Here is a 23965-nt window from a genome sequence, read left to right on the forward strand (position 1 = left end):
TCGCTGGAGGTCCTGGGGGAGCAGCTCAGATGTGTAGCATCGATGAGAGATGGCGTGCAGAGCTCGTCGTAGGCGACGGAGCTCTTCTTGTTTTTCATCAGTTCAGACTTATGGATCATTCTGGTATAATTTTTAAATAAAAAGCCAGAGTCCACAAAGGAAGGAGATATGAAGGCTTCCCCACAGCGTATTCTTTTCTGCTTACTTACCAAGCCATGAAATAACACTGGGACTATAAGAAAGGCTCTCTCAGGAGCAATTGAGTTCACTTACCTCAGCTGAGAGCCGTGCAGGAAGACATGCCCTAAAGCAAATATTTCCAAGTAATCTGAGAGGCCAAAGCTTAAAGGTGAGATGTGAAATCTTATTTTTCCCCAGAATATTATTGAGAGGCTTTCCTGCCATTCCCCGATTCCCATCACAGTACTGCAAAGATGCATCATTGGTTTTCAAAACATTTTCAGTTTATTCTACATCACAACTTACGCTGATGGTTTTAACATTCTTGCCATTATCAATACCTTTGGAGGTAATGCATGCATTTTACTTTCTTCTCACATTCTCTTGAACTTGTTGGCTGGTTGGCATTGTTGGTTTGGCATCTAATCCTGTGAATTAAACACATTCTTCCCCCGACTTCCATTGGAAGCTATTGGCATTGCTGACTCCTGGACTATAATCATAACCAGTCTGTTAGCAGGTCACATCCGTCTCCCCATACATTTGGAATCTGTGTTCTCATTTGAGGGCTTGGTGGTTTCCACTGCCTGATTTTAAATTGCCTGCTGGGTGACATGCTTCTGTATTTAATGTGTTCTCCATTCTCTGCCAGATGATATAATTTTTAAGGCATATATGTGACAATTAGTGAATCACATTTCTGACTAAAATTTAGCCACAGGTGTTACTGCAATTGTAAATATCCCACTGACAGGACAATAACTTGACAGATACCGTCATACTCGGTTCAATTTGTACATTCCCAGGGTGTTCCCATAGAGCATAATGTGTGCTCTAGGAGTCAGCATACTGCTTTCCTTTAATTATGCAAGCAATACTTGATTTTACACATACTACAATCAATGTTGGCCAAATATTAGCCAGAAATCAAGAAAATATGCTCATTTACCAGGGTGGGTAATTTTGCACATAGAATTAACCCCCCCCCCCAAGAAGCCAAATGCAATGCATTTTGTGGCAACAAAGTAACAATGGGAACACTTTAGTAGTTGTGGTACTTGGATGCATTCAAAGAGTTGCTCACCTTTATTTCTTGGAAATTCAGCCTTAGCCACCATCAGTGTCTGTTTCTGTAGTGGTGCCCAATATGTTTCATAGCTGTGTTACAAACCAACAGTCCTGAAGTGCGAGGAAAGATGATAAACGATCCCAGGATGTTATCTAGGATATGACTGAGCCTAGTGATCTGATTCGTCAAGGGGATGGAAAAATTTGCCCAGGATGATCACCCTGCCCCCTCCCAACTGAACATTCATGTGTCCTGATTGTCCTTTAGGTGTGCCACACGGCTGACTTTTATGAGTTACATCTTGGGCTTCCTTCCAGTTTGTAGAGCCTGTGTGCTGGATTCGACGGGATCACCTCCACCTGGTGGGTCCCTGTGTGATTTCCACACTTACAGTGACGTTTGGGCTGTTTTGGCTCCCATCCTCTTTCAGTGATTATGACCACAGAGCTATTACGGGAGAACTATTGTGAGCTCCTTGCCTGTAAGTGAGGGGGCGGTGACACCTGCCAGACAGGACAGCTCAGGGACAGTGAGGGCATCACTATTTCCCATGGGCTTTTATCATGCAACAGAGGCAGTACCAGTACCCGAATCGCTGTCAGTTGTATTACCTGGATATTTTAAGAGGCACCAACTTAAAAAAAAATGTAGCCACCTATTTAAAAGACAATTACATCTTTAAGCAACCTTATGACGTCTATGACTGTGGAATTTGAGTTTGCACCCATACCAAGTGCTGAAATAGCTCAGGTAGTAACATTACCTTAGGATATAAGGGTCTCTGGTCTCTGAGTTCTTATTCCTCCCTAATCCTGCCCCATCTCAGGAAAAGAAGTCATTCAGCTAGCAAGCTGCTCTGGAGACTAGTGTGTGGGCATGTGTGTGTGTGTGTGTGTGTGTGTGTGTGTGTGTGTACATGTGTTCATGTGTACTCTCTAGTATCAAGGACAAGTCCTCCTCTTTATTCTCTTGCTCTCATAAATATAAATATATATATATATATATATATATATATATATATATATATATATATATAATGTGTCAACAAAGTAACCATGGGAACAGGAGTGCCTGTTACTCACACTTTAGTAGTTGTGGTACTTGGATGCATTCAAAGAGTTGCTCACCTTTATTTCTTGGAAATTCAGCCTTAGCAATGGTCAGTGTCTGTTTCTGTTGTGAAGCCCAATATGTTTTATAGCTGTGTTCCAAACCAACAGTCCTGAAGTGCGAGGAAAGATGATAAACGATCCCAGGATGTTATCTAGGATATGACTGGGCCTAGGGATCTGGTTCGTCATGGGGATGGAGCACAGATGGAACACATCTAGGTAAAAATCAAAACAGTGGTAACAATAGCTTCATGTCTGAAAGATAAATAAAAAAAACAAAGCAAAAGAAACCAATGAAAGGAGTCTAATCAATCTTCATTGGCAGTCCCATGGGGAACTCCATGGAGAGGGAGGACGAAGCTTGTTGTTGAAGATAATGTAGATCATGCTGGGGAAGGGAGGAGGGGGGAAGGAACAGCTCCTTGAAGGACTTGAGGAGGTTTAGAGTCAAGCAGAAATGAGGCTATGGTGTCTGAGTTGATGCCCTCAGAATTAAAATCATAACTCACTTGTAACTAAAATGAGCATGTGGAGTCTTAGCACCATGCACTTCTGTGCCAGTGCTAACCACAAGCACTTTATCCTTTCTGAGAGTTAGACATTAAATGTCCTCATAGATGGCAGAGCGAACAGTAACCGTTGGCAGGACCCCCTGGCGCTGTCTCTTTTTGTCTGCATGTGAACCTCACCCAGATGCTTTCCCCACATGACTCTTTGTACCACAATATGCTGTGTCACTGCTCCATACCCACGGATTGCCCTCTCCACTTCCAGTTTTGCCAGTGAAGGTAAAGCACACCATAGGATACTTATTTGAAACCAATGAGAAAAATGGTAATGAGCATCTTCAATCCAAATGGCGTCACTATTAGCTCTGCCCAGTCTTGGCTGACAGGAGAGGGAGCTTTGACGCTCCAACCAGCTCCTGAGCCCTTGGCCATCTAGAGCAAAGGTTCTCAACCTGCGGGCTGTGACCCCTTTGGAAGTGAAAAGCTCCTTCATAGGGGTTGCCTAAGACCACCAGAAAACACAAATATTTACAGTACGATTCCTGACAGTAACAAAAGTACAGTGATGAAGTGGCAATGGAAATGATTTTATGGTTGGGGGAGGGGTCACCACAACACGAGGAAGTGTATTAAAGGGCTGCAACATTACAAAGGTTGAGAGCCACTGCTCTAGAGCAGCCTGTGATGGGCAGGGATGCAGGATGAATCTGACTTGATTGCCTTTCGTTTTCTATGTGGCCATTAGTGGCCGTCACCTTAGATCTCTCCCATGGTGCCGTCCATTGCTTTTATGATATGATTATCTAGTGGCTGACTGATTCTAAATTGTAATCAGAAAGTGTTTTGAATTTTCTTTTGAAAGGTCTTATTTTAAACTGTTAAACGTCTTTCATAGTTGTTTAGTTTTGTGCTGTTTAGTTTTATACAGCCAAGTTCAGCGGGAAAAACCAAAAGAAAGTCATAATTTGGATAGCTTGTTGAAAATACCAGATTAAGAGACTTGGTAATTTTAAAAACACATATTTCATTTTCATGCTTTTTGGTTATATTTATTTATTAGTATAAGGTTAATGCATGAGATTTGCTAGTTCCTAGCACACTCATAACTAAAATGAGAATGCGCAACTGCTGTAAGAGACTTGTAAAGGCTAATCAAGTGGGAGTTATAAAATGGCTAAGAGTTTAAAAATTTACAAACAAGACAATGTGACTGAAGAAGCCAGGAAGGGCAGAGTATTTGAAGGACTCAGAATGCTTTTCCAAATGATAGATGTTTCCCCAAGAGGTCACAGTGGAATTTAACAGACTTGCCTCAGACATAAAAGAATCTCTGCATTCATGCAGGGCTGGTTGAGTTTCCATCTGGAAAAGAGTTGGTTCATCTCACAGCCATGAAAAGGAGAAGCTGGAAACCTAGCCCGTGATCGCATGCAGACAAGTTCAACCGGTATGGGCGCTCTCCTGATCGCCTACATAAGATGCATCACAACAGATGAAGGAGCAGGTCAGCCACAGCATCCACAGAACCACATCATCTGTCCAGAGAAGCTTTTCAAAAGGCGGCTATGAGGGAGTTTCCAATGCTGCCCCTTAGGGGTCATATTAGTGATTTAGGTGATGCTGTGGTATTTGTAGACAGCAGTAAGGTTAGGGCATTATGAGATGGTGTGTTCAAAGGAGGACGCATTCCTGCAGCCACAGCCAGTTTCAGAGCAAATTACACGGGATTAAAGCATAAAGCAATCATTACCGAAAACCTTGCCTTGCATTCATTTCCTACTTAAAACCACCTTTGAAATTAATGTTTTGAGTATTTAACTGTGGATATATAAAATTAAATAGTGTCCAATGCTGGGTGAAAAGGGGATTTTTCTTTTTATCTTTCTTTTTCCTTTTTACCCCCTGATTCTCAGAAACAATTTTGCAGCTTGTTTTCCCTTTTTTATGCCTACATGGCTTCTCGGGCAATTAATGAGACCGTGGTGCAACAGACACAAACCTGTTCACAATGGAGTCCTTCTCTATGGACTCCCCATTGAGTCCAGGGTGTGACACTCGCCGCCAATCATAATTATCATGACAAACTGATCAGGAATAAATTGAGTTGACAAATTCAACTAGGGAAAAATACACAGTCATTGCTCACGTGTCGCCTCTGATGCCACCTACTCAAGACATCTCTCCGATCCCAGCCGTCAGTACGAACTCACTTGCTCTCATAGCCCTGAGTTACCTTGGACTTGACTTTGAGGCAAGGTCTTTGCAAACATGTGCATCCTTCTCTTGATGCACTGTCTTATGAACTCCTGAAAGGCAGGTTATTTGTCTCCTTCCCCTTTATGTCCCAACTCCGTTTACCTCACAACAGTAAGCAAATAGCACTTGTTGAATTAAACTAAAAAAAGCTTGCTTACAGGTAGGAGAGAATACGTATCTCTTTTTGTAAGATTATTACTTCTTGAGCATAGACCATGGATTAAGCTGATGAATAATGGACGTGTGAGAAATATCATTGTTATTTTTGTTTCTTAAGAATATTGAAACTCAGAGTTTCTCAGGGGCTTATTCAATGCAAGTAGAAGAATCAAAATGTAAATTCTACCTTGTACTGTTGGCTGTTGTGATGGTGTTGACGTCACAATCTAGGAAACAGAAGCAAGCAGTTCAGTAACTTCTCCAATGCTGCCCAGCTCAGTCGGGAGCATCAGGAGGCTGAGTCTGAATCTGTGCTGTGTCAGCTAAGCAGATGCGATCACAGGGCCACTTACATTTGCAGAGAGGGCTAACTAAGGGAGTTCTGTGAGTTCTTCTAATTGTGTCAAAAACCACTAATCTTTTAAGCATTGTCATCATTTTTAAATAGTTTTTTACCCCCCTTGTATTTAGTACTTCCGTTTAAAGAAGGTCTTCACTTTTCCTTCGTACTTGGTGAGATTAAGGACATCAGTTCAAAATAAGTTTGTATTTTTTAAATTAGGGACGTAAGGTGGGTGGGAACTGGTAGGGGATGAAAGGGAGATTGCTGACATGGTTGGAGAGGTGCTCATCTTACTGAATTCTTTCTTCATCTCTTCCTACACCTCCTTCGGCCTCAAAGTGGACCTTGGCAGAAGCGTTACTTATCACCCGCAGAGTTTAGACAGAATCTTAACGGGTACAATATGACCATTAATTTTATGCGATCATTTTTTATTAGATCCCTGTCTGCATTTGTTTTTAAGTAAAACAACTGTATTTTATCGCCTGTAAGAATGAACAGTAAGCACAGAGCAGGGGACTGGCATAGAAAGAAGCCTTAAACAATTACCTGAATTTTTGGCAGAAAACTTTGCTCCACAGCCAGGAGAAAAGGAGGATGGGGTTTCAGAGACTCTGGCCACAGGGCACCTGGAATCTGGCCATCTTGCAGGTTGGATGCTGGGTACATAGTCTCTAGCTTCCTTGTTCAGACCCTTGCTGTCAGTTAGGAAGCCAGGAAGACTGAAGGGCTGTCAGTCACTCTGTTTCTTGAAGGGATACTGCTTTGAGTTCACTTTGTTGAGATGTCTACTCCAGCCAGGAGGCAAGATTCTTTCCCAAGAAGGACTTTATTTTAGAATAGAGCACTGTTTGACAACCAAAGGTTGAATTTGGCCTCAAATACACAAACAGATGAGATTTGGAAAGGTAATCTAAACATCCCACAGGGCATGGGTCTTTGCCAGTCAGTTCTTCTGAACAGCGTTCATTTTCCTTCACTTTGAACAACCCTCTCTATTTTAGCAAGATAAAGGGTTTAATGCAAAAATCTGACCTCTCACATTTGGTCCAAGACTTTACACTGGCCTGCTCTTAAAATGTACTTCTTCAGAGAGCCCGTGGTGTAGGAATAAAAGGCATGATATTTTGGTTTCATGGCTATATAGCTTTTCTCTTGAAGTGCCTGGTTTGCTTAAGATCACTCTCAAATGTAAATAAATTGTATTTTTCCTTGTCACCTACTTCCTAGGCCATTGTGAAGAGTTAGGACAAGTGGGCCTTGCTGTGATTCACTCCTGATATTTTCTCAGGCTGATTTCCTACTTCTGACACATTTACTACTTTTTGCTTCTAGACAGGTTTATATTCCATTCTTCATGATGGTGCTGTTGTGTGCACCTAGTTTCCAGTTGTTGCTACTTGTATATTTGGAGTAATGAACAGATGATAAATGTCGTAGGTGAGGCATTCATAGTCACTCCATGAACTCACCAGGTGCCTGGGATCCTTATATAGCTCATTGTAATTTTCCACTCGAGCTCATAGTCTCCCTCTTGCACATGTGCAATTGGGCTGAGGCCACATCTGTAATGGAGGTGGAAGTAGGGCTAACCCAATTGCTGGGCCCCAGCCATCCTAGAGTCCTATCAGCAATTAAATTAATCATTCTTTGGTAGAGGCAGGAGGGGTCACGGAGTAACTCAGATGTTCTAAGTCTTATGTCTTCCTCTTCATACGGCACCTTGTCCACTTTGACCCTAACTTCTCAGAGCTTCTGAAATCACCAACAGTAAAAAAATAGCAGTAAATCTATCTGGATTAATTATTAACTTCTCTTCTTCCCCTTTATCCAGGCAACTGTGCATCTATTCATCCATCCACCCATCCATCCATCCATGCAGTGAATGGAACAAGGGTATTTTTTTCTTAGTAGTAATTAGAATATCTATCTCTTTACTTAGCATCAAGTTCTTTAAGCCATGCTTATATTAAAAAAAAAACTTCAATCAGCTTTATCTCACATTGCTTTGTAAGGTCTGTGCTTGCTGTTTGTGTGTTTCTTTATTTCTGACAGAATGCCTGTCATGGGAGCATGCTATAGATTCAAAGTTGTAGATTCAGAGAGCCCGGGGCTTCAGTTATTGCACCACGGCTTTGTAAACCATGGAAAAAATAAAAAGACCCATTTCTATGGTAACCACAGTCCCCTATTTCACAAAGGCCTTCCATAAAGACTAAAAACATGTGCACCGCTCATTGTTATGTTTTCATACTATTTAATATTTTACTTATCTTTTTAAAATTCGCAAACGTGCAATGTTTTCCTTTTAGCCCCTGCCAGTTCATGCCAGGGTAGAGCAGCCAGTGTGAAAGGCTTTCTTTGTCTTGTTTTTGACAATGATTTTAACATTTAGTTATGTTTTTGTTTTCATATATGGAATAGCGGTAAACATAAACTCTACAGATTTTTTAAGTTTAAAAGTTCATCCTAATAGTTAAATATAGATTTATCTCGTTCAGTTTAATATCTGAACATTGTTCTACTTTGTGAGCATGCTTGTGTATGCACAAACACATTTATAATTCACTCAAACATTGCCCTCTAAACAGCGATTGGATGCATTTTTTTGTCTATGAAATTATAAGCCATTTGCGTACTAAACATTGATCAGTAGATGGTATACTTTAAAAATCCTTTCTTATCTGACTTCTACAAGATGCTTTTTGAAAGATAGCAGTTAAAAAGAACTCTTATATTATTTTATCCCTTATAAAAAGTTAAATAATGCCGAGTTTCCATGACCTTATCAATAGAACATCACACCAGGGATGGTGTGACTGCAAATCATTTCAATTTTACAGATACACCACTCTTCTCTTATGGCACATTTCTACGAACTTCTACTCATTATTTAGAAAACAACATTAAAACTCTTCAAAAACTGAAAAAATATATTTAGGAGATGATAATAAATTGTATTCCAAATTTCTTACATGAAGTTGGGATGTTAAGTTAAACAGGAATAAATATGCTTATATAAGAAGACAACTTGTCTAAACTTAGATAAAAATAATCTAAAAATCAGATCGCTAAGCTTTTATCTAGACTTCACATATATGTTTCCTTCAGTTTTGCCATATTCATGTTTTGGTTTGTTTGGTTTCTTGGTTTTGGTTTCCCCTGCACTTCTAGGGAGCCTGCTGTGGCCTGTAAACCTTACCCAGCTCTGGGCTGAAGACAATCCTGTTCCTTCATTGGAACTTGATTTAAGAAAATCGAACAAATGTCAGCTTCTGCTTCTCCCATATTCATAGGTGAATAATCTGCCTTTAATGAGCAAAGTCCACTAGGGAGCAGGCAGAATTCCCTCCTGCTGACTAGTGAGCCTAGAGAGAACACTAGGTTTGTTAAAGTGACTATGCCATGATCTGTTCCTGGGTTCCCATTTGAACACACCTTGGCCTACTGCAAAGTCTTTAAAAACTACAAAATCTCAAACTTTGACTAGGAGATATGGTCCAAGAATTACATATAAAACACACACATACACACACACACACACACACACACACACACACACACACATATATATATATATTCCTAAAAGCTACTGTTCTGTCTTGTTTAATTTGCCTAGGCCCTGTCAACATCCCCTGCTATAGCCCTTACTCATAAGAATATTTAAAAAAAAAAAAGAATATTTTCAAAGAATTTCTACTGTAGTTACAGTTTTAAAACAAATGTAAACCATTTGGATGCTGTTTGTATGAACTCTTGAAATATAGCTTCTGTTTGCCAAAAAAAATAATATAAAATATAGATATACGTGCACTGAACTGACTTTCAGTGGCGCCTGCTAATAGCAGACTGTTTTAACTGACTCTTATAACAAACTGAGTGAGGGTTGTGACATAATTATCAGTTTTACACACTAGAAAATTACTAAATCAGTCCAATTTCTGTAAACTACCAAGTTTAGTCCTTGCAGTCTAGCAGAGCAGTTGTATCAGTTCAAACTCTGTGTGTTAGAATTACAAGGAGTACCACAACTGCCATGGAGAGCTACAACTGGTGCCCTGCAAGGATGTGATGCTCCGAACACACTCAGAACCTGCTTTTTGCTTTTGCATTAGGCCAAGTCAGAGTTTCCTGGTGTGTGGGTAGCTTCCTCAGCATGGTGACTTCAGGACCTAACTGCCTCCTATATTTGTGCCTTTGGCAACTACTAAGACTCAGTCCAAGTATAAGAAAATTAGAGAGGGACATGTGTATACACACTCTCTCTCTCTCTCTCTCTCTCTCTCTCTCTCTCTCTCTCTCTCTCACGTACACTCTCACACACACACAGACACACACTCACACATTCACACATACAAAGAGACACACAGACACACACTCACACATTCGCACATACAAAGAGACACACAGACACACACTCACACATTCACACATACAAAGAGACACACACACACACACACACACTCTCTCTCTCTCACACACGTACACTCTCACACACACACAGACACACACTCACACATTCACACATACAAAGAGACACACAGCCACACACTCACACACACTCATGTACCCATTCATATACACAAACATGTACACACACACAAGACAGTATGCTCACACCCATTCACCCACGTGCACACACACATACATGCTCGTGCACCCATACCCACACCCACATACATGCACACACATATAGGAGGCTTTATTAAAGTAAGTGGGAAGTGACAGAGTCACTGATCTTCATTTTTTGAGAAAGATTGTTTATATATATATATATATATATATATATATATAGAGAGAGAGAGAGAGAGAGAGAGAACATGTCTTTTACATTTTTAGTACTATTTAATTTTTGTCTATGAATATTTTCCTGCACATATGTAAGTACACCACGGGCGTGCCTGGTGATGAAGGAGATCAGAAGAGAGCACTGGATGTCCTGAAACTGGAGTCACAAGCAGGTGTGTGTCGCCATGTCGCTGTCTGGAGCTGAGCCCAGCTTCTCTGCAAGAGAAGCAAGTGCTCTTGACCACTGAGCCATCTCTCCAGTTCTAAGATAGCAAATCTTGGTAAATAACCCAGAAGTCGATACTGTAACCTTGTTTTTAGTCTACCAGGCAGGGTCAACATGCTGTATCAAGAGATGTGAGGAAACAGAGGGGGAAAAAAATAGAGCCATGCTTTCCAAGAAGTCAGAATTGATTTGGGCAAGGAAGAAATTAAATTATGAAGAAAGCTAGACACCCCGGTAAGATTAGGGGCCACACATGTGCTATATGAATTCAGAGAAGGGCTCGTTAGCTGTGGGGAGAACTGAAGAGGCCTTCAGCTGGGCCTACAGGGAAAGGAATTTTGGTTGCTGAGAGCAAACTCAGAAGACTGAAAGGTGGAGAGGCAGCTGCTAGGGTAAGAGTCATGCTTTGCAGCTGTTCCTTCGCTTTGCCTCAGGGAAGGCTCTTATCTTAGATGAGGAGTTCTGTGAGGAGCAGGTACGGCTTGCCGCTGTGGAAGGCACTGGTGGAGGCTCTAGTTCCTCTTAACATAAACAGCAATATTAAAGTCCACTCTTCCAGGTGGCCCTGGCCTTAAGATGCTTTCAGATTTAATGTTGTTCTAGCAGGCAAAACAGGTGAGGAGTTGTGACTGGCCAAAATTAGGAATGTGGAGGGGATTTTACTTTCATGTTTGCGTAATAATTTGTTTTAGTAATGTAGGCTATTCTCTATTCTTGATATGGGTCATCATGGTGTCTGCAGCAGGGCTGTGTGATTTTTGTGGTGGAAAGCAAAGCTTTTCCCTTTCTAAAACCGACTGCTTTGGCCAAGGGTATTACATTTTTTTCTGTGATAGCCTCTGCTTTTCTCCTTGCTTTATCTTGAGAGGTGAGAAAGCTACAAAAACCCCCAGTTGTGCAAATAGCAGCAGTGTTGTTTTGTTTCATCTTTTGCTTTGTTTGTTTGTTTGTTGCTGGCCACTCAGGAAACATGCATTTATAAGCAAATGAATGGGGGAAATTTACAAAATCTATGAAGATGGCCATTGCTCCAAGCCAGCATTACTCTCTATATCCTATAGCCCAGGGAGGCGGGGTGGGGGGGGGGAGGGGTAAGAATGACTGGCCAGAGAGTGAATGAAACTGAGTAATTTGGAGCCTCCCTCTGTCCTACCTGAGGACCTGCAAACACATGGTGAGAAGATCATGCCAATTGGCGATGGTCTACACTTGGGTCTTTTATTTGGTCATTGTGCTGTTCCGGTGGTTTCTATGGATGACAGCCAATTCTGGAACAAATGCTTCCAAACTGTGTGCACTCTTCTCAGAAAACATCTGCCATCAGACCAGCAGCTTACTCTGGTAGGGCTGACTTGGGGCAGGTGTGGACGTCTGAGGGGTGTATATGTAAATAAAGCCGTGGTGTGGGCATGTTAGCCTGTGTTGTAAGGGGGAGTCCCTATAACGTTCTTTCTTTGTCTTTCCTATAGTAAATAATTTCCCAACGTGTCTGACAAATTCACACACACACACACACACACACACACACACACACACACACACACACACACACGTACACACGTACACACGCCCTCTCTGGGGAAGCCATTGTGCTTAACTAGGACCCTGACCACAGAAGGCTTTACAGTGAGGGAGTGAAGTGTGCATAAGTGTATAGAAAGTTGAGTTATAAACAATAACAACCTCTGATAGTATTTGCTCCTTTGGCAATTGATTACACTACTGTGTGTGAGCCATGAATGAACATTTTTATACAGAACAAAGGCTCCAAGGCTCATACTGCATGTAGCTCTGTGAGAGAAGGCAGGTAAAACTAGTGGATAGACAAGAAAAAAGCATGAATAACTGCTAGTGACGAGCACACTGAAGAGAGAGAACAGTGCTAGCGATGGAAACCACCTGAGGAGGGACTAAGCCAGAGAAGGGGCGAGTAAGCTCTTAGTGAAGTTAGCTGGGTCCTTGAAGGCGAAACAAGATAAAATGGTACTGACGAGTCGGCCAGCTCAGGCTTCTAGAAGCCCAAAACAGGAGTGTCTGAGGTAGCTGAGAGTAGGTGTGACATCAGTAGAAATGTAGAGAACCTGATGGTTTCAAGACTGGAGATAATAAAGGTACTAATTTTCAGTAAGATGAATCAAGAAATCCTCAGTTAAAGATACCTGCCTCTGCGGCGGGTGTTAAAGAGAACATCTGCGTTGGCCACAGAGAGACCTCAAGCCATAGAACTAATTGACTGAGCAGCAGGAGGAATCATCTCATTTGAGTTCGGGGCTGTGATGGCAGGCGTTTTGTGTTTGTGGGACAAACATTTCTACCTCCTGTTTGTTTCTCCACAGATCCTTTCCCACACCCAATCTGTTTCCCTAATCCATTTCCTCCTTCCTTGCATGTGAAGAGGTTGTTTCCCCGTGGTGATTTCCATGTTGTTGTGAGGGAGTGGACTGTGTGTATCATTGCTGGGCTGTTTCACACGACGGGCTATTTAAACACGAAGGTGCTTCTTGTACAATTGCAGAGATCCTGGACCAAATCCAGGAAATGTCTTCTGTTTCTTCTAGATAGGATTTGTCTTAATGTAAAATGTCACCCAGAAGAATGTGTGGCTGGGGTTTTAAATATACCATGACTAATTAACAGAAACTATTAGACACGCATGTTTAAGAGACAGAGGCCAGCTTTATATTTTTAAGGAGGTCAGCAGGACAGTTTCTGAAAGGCCTTTGACTAGTTTAGCTTATATGCATCAATTAGGTTATAAATTATATTGTCTCTAAAAAAAAGCCAAAAATCTATGTTGATGTGCCACCTTTCATTATGATAATATGTAAGCTTATTTGTAGCTAACATTCTTGTAAAGGAATCAATTTAAATAAATTAAGATGAGTCCAATTCAAAATGAAGTGTGACTTTATAAAAAAGGGCAAGTGACTACAGAGATACACACAAGGAGAAAAAAAATGACACAAAGGCAGTGAGAAAGTAGCCACTTTGAAGTCAAAGACATTTGGTCCTTATTGGCCTTAAAACAAAACCCTAGTCCTACCTTTGTCTTAGACATCTGCTCTCCAGGATTTTCAGATGATAAATTCCTAAGGCATGAGCCATCTACTTTGTAGTACTTTACTAGGGAAAGATACACACACACACACACACACACACACACACACACACACACATATACACACACAACTGAGTTTAGTGTTGCTTGTCTGTACATGTATGTATTCAGGGACATCCATTTGGGATTGGGTAGCCTATTTTAAGATCATACCTGTGCGCAGCCAAGCTGATGTATCAACTCTTTATACTGAAAAGTCTCAAACACAGGCTTAGTAATTAGATCTTCTTGAGTAAAACAAATTCAGTTTTGATTGTGAAGAGAAATGAATCCCTGCACTGTCACTTTGCAGACGTTTGAAATGAATCTGCAGAAATAGCTCACTGTTACAAACAGTGTATGCCTTGCTGCGTTGACAACTGTAGGTTGTGTATATGAATCAGATAGACACAAATCTTTCCAATTATTTTGTGAAATGTGCTTATTTGAGCGCAAAATTATATAATAAGAAGAACATTTAATACAACTCTAGATTTTTGATTGGGCCACACATATAGATTTTGGTAGCAATACTGAATTGTCTTAGAAGTTGTTACTCCTCAAGATGTACTTGGCAACATGATTTCCCTTCGCTCCCTCTTGTGTTATTCTTCAAACCAGCATGACGCAGCAGATAAGAGCTCACTCTTTGTATATCCAGTCTCCCTCGCTTACTAGTCATGTGACCTTATGAGAATTCTTTCTCCTCCTGGTGTCCCAGCCTCCTTGTGGGATTGTTATGAAGCAAAACAAACAAACGCAAAGTGATTGGAACAGTGCCTCACGTGCAAACACCCAGTAAATGCTACCTGTCATTGTCACTGCAGCCGTGCGTTGTTCTAAGGCATTCGAGATGCTCATGGGTGGTATAAATAGAAGATGCGTTTACAAACAAGGAGGCTGAAACCACAGAGTTCAAAAACCAAGACAGCAGGGCATTCTGGGCCCAACCTGAGCATTTCTGGAGCTACAACACTCAGCAGGATAGTAGGACTCCTCCTCACAGGAAGCCTTAATGAGAGTCAGCACATTCCTTATTTCATTTAACTTTAAAAATAATTCTACTTATGAGTACTAAATCATTTCTCCATATCCTGCCATGTATGCGTACACACACACACACACACACACACACACACACACACACACACCCTACTAAGTCTATTTAGTGTTACTTGTATGTACATGTGTACAGAAACATCCATCTAGGGTTGGATAGCCTATTTTAAAATTATACATGTGCATAGCAAAGTTCCAAAATGTTCTTTTTTGATCTTTTCAAAACCACTCGAAATTTATGCCTTGACTTGGAGATGACTAACATTGAAGTGTTTATACCTTTAGTATTCTTTATATTACCCCTGCTCATCACTTTCTAATCTTACTATCAAATGTCATCCACGAGTGATGCTCAGTGTCCCCTCTTGCTGTAATTTTTATAGAACTAGGTGGGAAGGAAGAGAAGGTCTTAAGTACAACGGTACTGTGTGCTTGTACATTTACTATATGACTTTCAGGCTGCTGAACTTGTCCAGGAGCTCTCTCGGCACGCCGGCGTGCTTCCTCTGTGTGAACAGCCGTGTGGATCCTGACTGAATGTGAGGAGACCTTGCAGCCACTTTGCCTCTTTCAAACTCAAGGGGACCGACACCCTACTAAGATTTTGGTTGGCTGGCAATTCTGTCCACCACATTTTCCCAGTTTATTCGCTCACGCGACTCTACTGACACAACGATTTCTACATCTTTCCTGTTTCCTCAGGCCCCCCATTTTTTTTCCCACCATGCTCGCCATTTCTATGTCCCTGAGAAAACCGGAGGAATCAGAAGAAACCACCTATTCCTTCTGCACCTTAAGTCCCAGCTCCTTCCCTGTTTCCTCATCCTCTTCCTTCTCTGCTGTTTCAAAGACCTTGATCCCCACACCTGCCACCACCTAGGCTTCCCTCTGTGTACTCAATCCCTTCACTTCTTACCTACCCATGGGGATTGCTCCAGCTGCAAGTGTTCCTCTGCGTCTTGCCTGACCAGTGTTCTCTCTACCTGATCATCTTCATCATACGTAGCATGCTGTAACAGCTCCCACACCAACACGAGATCTTGCTTTTCTCCACACATCCCTGCCTTTTGGACAAACAACTGTGTTTCTGTATTGTTTCAAGTCCTATGTTGGCGATGTATAGGTTTTTTTAATATATTTGATGTCATTTACAATTGCGGTTGTCACGTTCTTCAATGTTTGTGTCCAGTCTCTCTTTTTCTTCCTACTGGATGTGTCGCCTCTCTGGAGGGAGTCTTCGTCTATTTTGATAATGACATGATGGCCAGAGTATAAGATAAATCACCTGGGGATCTGACTTCCAGATTTTAGTCTAGCAACTATAGAATTGTGAAATTGTAGGAAAGGGATTTAAGATTTTTGTTGAGCATTTTAATAATGGTGGCGCACGCCTTTAATCCCAGCACTCGGGAGGCAGAGGCAGGCGGATCGCTGTGAGTTCGAGGCCAGCCTGGTCTACAAAGTGAGTCCAGGATGGCCAAGGCTACACAGAGAAACCCTGTCTCGAAAAACCAAAAAAAAAAAAAAAAAAAGAATGGATTCTCTTTCTTTCTTTTGTTTGTTTTTGAGACAGGGTTTCCCTGTGTAGCCTTGGCTTTCCTGGACTTCCTTTGTAGACCAGGCTGGCCTCGAACTCACAGCGATCCACCTGCCTCTGCCTCTGGAGTGCAAGGATTAAAGGAGTACACCACCACATGCCAGGCTAAGAATGGATTTTATCTCCTAAATTTCCCCAGGAACCAAAGCTTCTGACCCACGGGGCACAGCACTGAGGTGTGCATGTGATACAGTGTGTCCAACTGCAAGTACCGGGTCTGGCAGTAATGAATGGTGACCTCAGATTAAGTTTGTTTCTTTCTGTTTTAGCCCTTTGGACAAGAGACGCTAATGTATCACAAATGTTTCATTGTCTTTTTTTTGAAGTAAGAAACACAGTTGAAATACAGCCTTACTATCTCTCTGAGAAGCAAGGCAGAGTTTTGTAACCTTGGCCTCAACAAAAGTGTCGATGTTTAAGTAATTCTGCAAATATTGCATTGTGTGCATTCAAGTCAAAATGAGACTTGAAAAAAAAATGGACAAAAGTTACATATGAAAATATAATTTAATATTTATACTTTGTTTTCTAAGAATATTGCAAAAGGTTAGGGGAAAAAACCCTGTGAGATAGGCTTGTACCCTGTAACACATTAGTTCTTAATAACAGTTGCATCCTTCCTCTGCCCCTTCACTCTGTTCATTAAAACAAAGAGATGCTCAGAGAGGAACCTCAAGACTGACATGCCAGTTCCTGTGACAATTGGATGGGGGCATTTGAAATTGGAAGATATTACATGAGTTACAAAGGAAATAAATTTCAGTTTCAGTCTCCCCAGCCCTTTAATTAGAAAAGAAATGAAAAGAAAAAAAAAACACAGCAACTCTCCTAGGTCCTAAGAACTGCTCATCGACAGGCAATAATCATAATCATGATTCTTGGAGCCATTACAAATGCCCAGGGCTCAGGTACAAAGCAAGCACCAACATATGATGCATCAAAGGTCTTGCTGCAATTACTACTTTCTACTTTCAGAAAAATTCTAATTCTCTCTTTCCTGATTCCAAGAGCCCCTGGAGAAGGCACTCCTTGCTTTATTTCCCACAGTAAATTTTTTTTCACATTTATTCATAGCGCACCATCAGTTCTAGAATGACTTCTGGAGAGACATCTTCTCACAGATATACCACAAGGACTTGGAGGTTAGAAAGATTCATACCACCTAAAATGGGCCTTGAGTTTCTGTTTGCATACTGGTTTTATTTCTGTGATATTAAGAATATGGATTCCAAGGGCATCGGTAAGACTGTTTGAAAGATCATGGCCATGTTCCTCTTCATTTCCAGGATCCTCGTGCCAACTTGAGAATGCAGGAGGGGTTGACTGGACACCCATTTAAAGAGTTCAGACTCCTAAAGAAAAAGCCTCTCTTTGCCAGCAGCATCGACAGCCAATGACTCCTAAGGTAGGAACGGGGCCTTCTGAGCCCCTGGCGCGTCTATGCTGAAATGCTGACTGGCTTGCTGACTGGCTTGATCCTGTGGGGTCTGATGCAAGTGGCCACAGCTGGAACGTGTACATGAATGCAGCAGCTTTGTCATGTCCAGAAGGCGTTGTTAGAAAGTGTGCTTCTCCCAAATCTGGCCCTTCTAATTTTTTCTCCTATTCTTCTGTGGTATCCCTTGAGTCTGGAATATGTGTGGTAGACAAATTCCACTCAGGGGTGTGTACACCACAATCACTTATTCTCTACTCTTTGACCAGATGGCAGTCTCTGGATTTAATGCTGTCCACTGCAAACAGAAGCTTGTCAGCTGAGGCCCAAGGGCCGCACTAGTTGTGGGTATTAAGACTGCCTCTGACCCTCTGACATGCACTCCGGTGCCCATGATTTGATCACTGTCCCTTGGCAGGATGGCCTTGTGGGCACACAAAGGAAGGGGATGCAGACTACCTTGATGAGACCTGATAGGCTGTAGCCAGAAGGTGGAGAAGGACAGTGCTCCCTGTCAGTGGTCGAGGGGAGGAGAATTGGGCAGAAGAGGGAGGGAGGGCGGGAACAGGAAGATAAGACCAAGGTAGAATCGTGATGTAATCTGAATAAATTATAATGAATAAAATATTAATAATAATGAAAAGAAAGACAAAAAAGAGAAAGATACGTGTTTAGAAGTCAGTTTGATATTATGTTGAGTTAGCAAAGTAATAGTAAGTAGCCGGTTCTCCCCAGCCGTGGGTTCATGGCTGGGATTATAGCATCAGAAATGAGGCCTTTCCTCTGAAGCAAGCTTCAAATCCAATCAGAAAGTGATCGGAAAATGCCACAAGACTCATGTCACTACTGTCTGGGTAGGGGTAATGTGTGAATATGAACAAAATAAACTGAATACGATTTTAACATTCTCAATGAATACATATGGATGTGTATTAAAAATAAGTTCCCATTTCTGACCTTGTGTCCCAGGTCTGGTATAGACCCTGAGCCTTTGTATTTAAGCAGGTAGCCAAGGAGCCAGAGATAGAATTGGATGGTCTGAGGGTGGTTGTCCTGCTGAGCCAACAAGTTTCTTTCTCTCAGTGCTTCCTGCAGTTCACCTGGCCTCTCTCCGGGATGGCTCGTCATGCCACTCAGCTGCTCTTGGCAGATGCTTGTGTGCTTTGGGCACCTGGATGTTTTCTCTTTCTTTCTCCGCTATAAACCCTGGAAGCAGAATGGTATAGATTCTGCAGGTTCCCCTTCCTTGCTTCCTTAAGACAGGGAGTCAGAGTCTATATTAGACCTTCATCGAAAACCTCATGAATGACGAACTGTACAAAGGTAGGGAGGTTCTAAAATGTCTGAAGTTTATCAACGACTCACTTTATGGTCGTCACCCTGGTCTGCTCCCCTCCCATAGGGATGGGAGGATTTTCGGATTCTAATTAAATCTCACTCCCCAGACGAGGGACCTCAAAGCTTTCCACCCCTCTTGCTTCCCCTATCACCCCATTGCCTTGTCTCTATAGTAAAGTCCTTCTGGTCTTCCAACGTTGTGGCTCTCTGCCCACTAATCAGTTTTACCTTTATTCAACTGTCTTAGTAGACAGACTTATAAACCAACCATCAAGTACTTAGGAAGCAAAGTCCCCTAATGAAGAGAGACTCTACATATTGGAAAAACAGGAACAATGAGAAGAGGGAATGCCTTGCAGACACTGATTCTTCTTTGTAAGAATGCACACAGAAAGGTCTCCTTGGACAAGTCCTTGTTTCCGACACAAGTTCTAATAGGAGCGGGCCCACTCTGTGAACATTACTTATTTCTTTTCTTTTCTTTTTTTTCTGCTGGATATTTCATTCCAGAGAGTTTGTATCAGTGTGTCTTCTAAATGACTCATATTTTCTTTAACAGTATTTTCTTCATTGACTGTCACTCTGTTGTATGAATGTTTCACTTGTTTTTTGTTTAAAGTGCTTAACACATCGTTCTAGAACATACAAGTTTAAACTTACTTGTCTGCTAATTCTTTTTTTTAATTAATTAAACATTTTTGTTTTTTTACATATACATTTATATTATTAGACATATATACAATAGATTACCTAGAGCAAAAAGAACCACGACACAATCAGGTATTACATAAATGTTACATTCTTAGTGTTTTGGCTATTTGCATTTGACAGCCTTGAAGAAAGCATCTTTCCTATCTTGGTGCATCTAAAATTCTGAATGTAAATATCTATCACTTCTTGTCATTATCAACTATCTATCTAGACCTAAAAACATCTTAAACCCTAAACAACCAAGCTTCATTGTAAAACTAAGCTACCTAGTCTTCAACCCCATCAGAGACTTGAGAAGGAATAAACTTGATTACTTCAGTATAATGGGAGTGCAGGTTAGTAGCTTTCCAAATGAGAAGATGATAGAGACAGTTTTTACCTGAACAATCACCTAAAACTCTCTATTATGTTGGAGCATCTTCTTCAGTCTTCTTGCCCAATATATCTGACAGACATATTTGTGAGGCAGGACCTATTGGAGACTTGCCTTTCCTGTCTTGGCAGAATTTGCCTCTTGACTCTGCCTGGATCTAAACTTGTCCTTTTAAAGGCAGAATTCTGTCTGTGGTAGAAATGAGGACATTTTTTCCAAATGGCTTGTTTGCCACATTTGAAGTAATCTCCATAAAGAGGTTCTTTGATGCTCATCATCCTCTTTGAGGTAAGCTGGGTGTTGCCAGGAGTTAACCTGTCTCATTGTCAGTGAATCTTTAAAATAATAAAAACGTTTTTAAATGCCATATTCTGCATGTCTCTGAGGTTTTGAAGACCTTACCTAACTATCCTACCTTATCTTTCTATAGAATCATATCTATCTGTTGCACCTAAGATGTATATTCTTGTAACAAAAGTAGACTAGTAATTGACATGACCATGATTTGATCAACTAACAATGAACTTGTATAACTTATTTATCCTAAACAGCCTGAAATAGCACTTTCAAAGTATTGGAAGTAAACTTTGCATTATAATTGATTTATATGGGTACAATACATTATATAAGAGTAGAAATATATATATATTTCTTACATTTGAATTCTATACCCCTGTATCTATAATTAAACTGACTTTGCATCTATATACAAAATTATATACCAGTCAATTAAAAATAACCTTCTGAATGACAATTGAGGCATTAAGTTGGGGAGTATATTCATTAATCTATTTTTTGTTCTTTCTTCCCTATATATTCTATATTCCCCCTTCTTTCTTTTCAACCCCTGTCTCCAAACTTAAGAATGTAAGATAAAGGAAAAGAGAGACATCGCTAAGTCTAATCTTGTTTTCTCTCTATTGTCTCTGGCTTTGTTTTCACCAAGTGAATTGGCTCCTCATCGTGGGTTGTATTTTCTCCCTTCCCCTCCCCCACACAATTTTGGTGAGTGTAAGAGCACATGAATTTTACATTGTTTGATTGTGGATAATTTTTGTTCTTTCCTAAACTTGGATCTAGAATGCTCCGCGAAGCATTAAGTTCTGCAGTGGGCCTGGTATAAATGTGCTTTTGTTTTTCTGGTTGGTGTGAGGTTGAAGGGTGATTGCTCCCCCTGACCACTCCAAATGGCTCTCCCTGCCCTCACTTGGTGTGAGGCAGAGGGATTATTTCCTTGGCTCATTCCAAATGGGTCTCCCCACCATTGGTACACCACCCACACTCATGCTTTGCTGAGTATTTAATTTGGTGCCAAGGTGGGAGTCCTCTCTAGGTTTTCTGGAATGATTTTCTTTGGTTCTATTCTCTCATTCTCTTCCTTGCAGACTGACTTCAGCTGTTCAGAATTCCCCAGGTTTCCACCTTCATTATCCCCAACTAAGAGATTCTACTGAGCTCTGCCTGGGACCTTGAATTCTTACCTATAGCCTGATAACTCTCTATAACTCTCTAAATGAGGTTTGTTCTTCACTGGGTGATGCTAAATGTTTTAACATTGTTATCTTAATCATGGGCTGACTTTTAAAAGCTATGTTGCTAACAAATCTGCTGGATTTTTTTTACTAGAAATGAAAATGAGCCCTGGTACTTTGTACCAAGAATTACCACTATGCATTGATTTGATTATACACAACTCTTTTAATCAGAGAATTACTTATGATCCCAAGGTCGTAGCTGCTAACCTGGCCAAGAGACAATGATTTCAATGACACATGTTTTCAACATCTTCCTTGAAGAAAATTAATACAAAATTTCCTAACAGACACTGGTAGCTGAAAGAGCAACAGCAAGACACTCAAGTACCTAATGCTAACAAGCACACAGAGAGAAAGGGACAGTGAGAAAACACGTGCCAGTAGAAGTCATGAATAAGAACAAACCATGAAGTAAAGGAAAGGGGTACCAAGAGGTGGTGATGAGAAGCTCAATAGAGGCAGAAAAGAAATAATAAACACTAAGGGACTGTGGGAAGGCTGAAGGCAGAGTCCAAATGATAATTCTGTTTTCCATAAGCTTTGTGTTTGTTTGAGAGTCCCCAGTGCTGCCTTATTTATGTGTGAATCTTTCTGGATGACTTCACCACTGCTTCAGAGTAAGATAAGACCCACCTGTTAGATGCTGGCGAGTGCTTGGTCAAAAGACGAACCCAGGTGCTAAGAATAGATCCATACCCTTTATTTGTTATAAAAGCACCCAGTGTGGGGGAGGGGTTGGCAAGGCAATCAGAGATGAATATGTATAAAACTCATTATGCCAACTTTATCTTATCTTTATTATAAACCGCGGGGATAATTACATAGGAAGGAGGAAAAGAGAGAAGGAAGGAAATTAAAGGAAGAGAGATTAAAAACACTTTCATAACAAATTACAGGAAATGGTGGTTCAAGGGCATTTGTCCTTCAGATGGCAGGCCCATGCTTTACCCAATCCCTGCCCCCCTCTCTGTCAGACACCCTGTTATAAAACCTCATAGCACTCTGTGTTTTTCCTTTATGCAGTCACCTCAGCTTATAATTATATTTTGTTTGTGAATGTATAATTAATATGTTTCTTCCTAGCTGGATTATAAACAACAATGGATGAAGAATTTATAAACATTTATTGAGTTAATGAGTGACAGTCTTAGAGCCGTGGGAAAATAAATCTGGTTGAAAGAAGCTTCACTTATCTATCTCCATTTTATGTCGATGTAAGTGTGCCACAGTGAGGTTCTCTCCTTTCACCTTGGATTCTGGGGGATAGAACTCAGGTTACCAGGTGACTTTTCGTCAGCTAAGCCATCCTGCTGGTCCCCTGGTTTCTCTTGGGGCACACTAGAGAGAGAAGAACAGTCTTAGTCCACACACTATATCCAGGGGCATCCAGCCCATGGCCATGGATTTCAAAAGCATATATATGTTTGTCTTGACACATTTCGATCAAGTGAGCTCTCCTGGTCTACTTGCAGCCCATAGGCTGTGGCTTAAGCAACTTGGTTTAGATCAACATTTCTCCACCTTCCTAATGCTGCTGCTACCCTTGAACATAGTTCTTCATGCTCAGGTGACCCCAACCATAAATTGTTTCTGTTGCTACCTTATAACTATAATTTTGCTAATGTTATGAACTGTAATGTAAATATATGTGCTTTCTGATAGTCTTAGGTGACCCCTGTAAAAAGGTCATTTGACCTTCAAAGGGCTCCCAGCCCATGGCTGAAAAGCACTGGCCTAGAGGGTTTACGTGACTACCCCAGCCCATACCTCCCTGCAATTGCCATTTGGTATGCTTGCCAGAGGTCCTGGGCATTTGATCCACCTGACTTTGGACTGGAGTGCCCCAAAGTATGAGCCAAAATAAACCCTGACTCTTTAGAAGTTATCAAAAATGTTTCTTTAAATACATAGTACCAAATCTTGTGTATACAGTAGGTTGGGTATTTTGTTGTTGTTGTTGTTGTTGTTGTTGTTGTTGTTATTTGTTTGTTTTTTCTTTCTAAACACACTCTTGACACTCATCATTTTTTAAATTAGGGGCAACAAGAGGATGCAAAGGGTTGATAGATCCCCCCCAAAAGGGGATGCAATCCATAGGTTGAGAACTGCTGGGTTTAGATAAAGACCCTGGATTCCATCTGCAATGTACTGCATTTCTCTAGGTTCAGAAAGCACCTG

Source organism: Acomys minous, assembly GCF_964271855.1.
Source record: "Acomys minous genome assembly, chromosome: 11".
NCBI lineage: Eukaryota > Metazoa > Chordata > Mammalia > Rodentia > Muridae > Acomys > Acomys minous.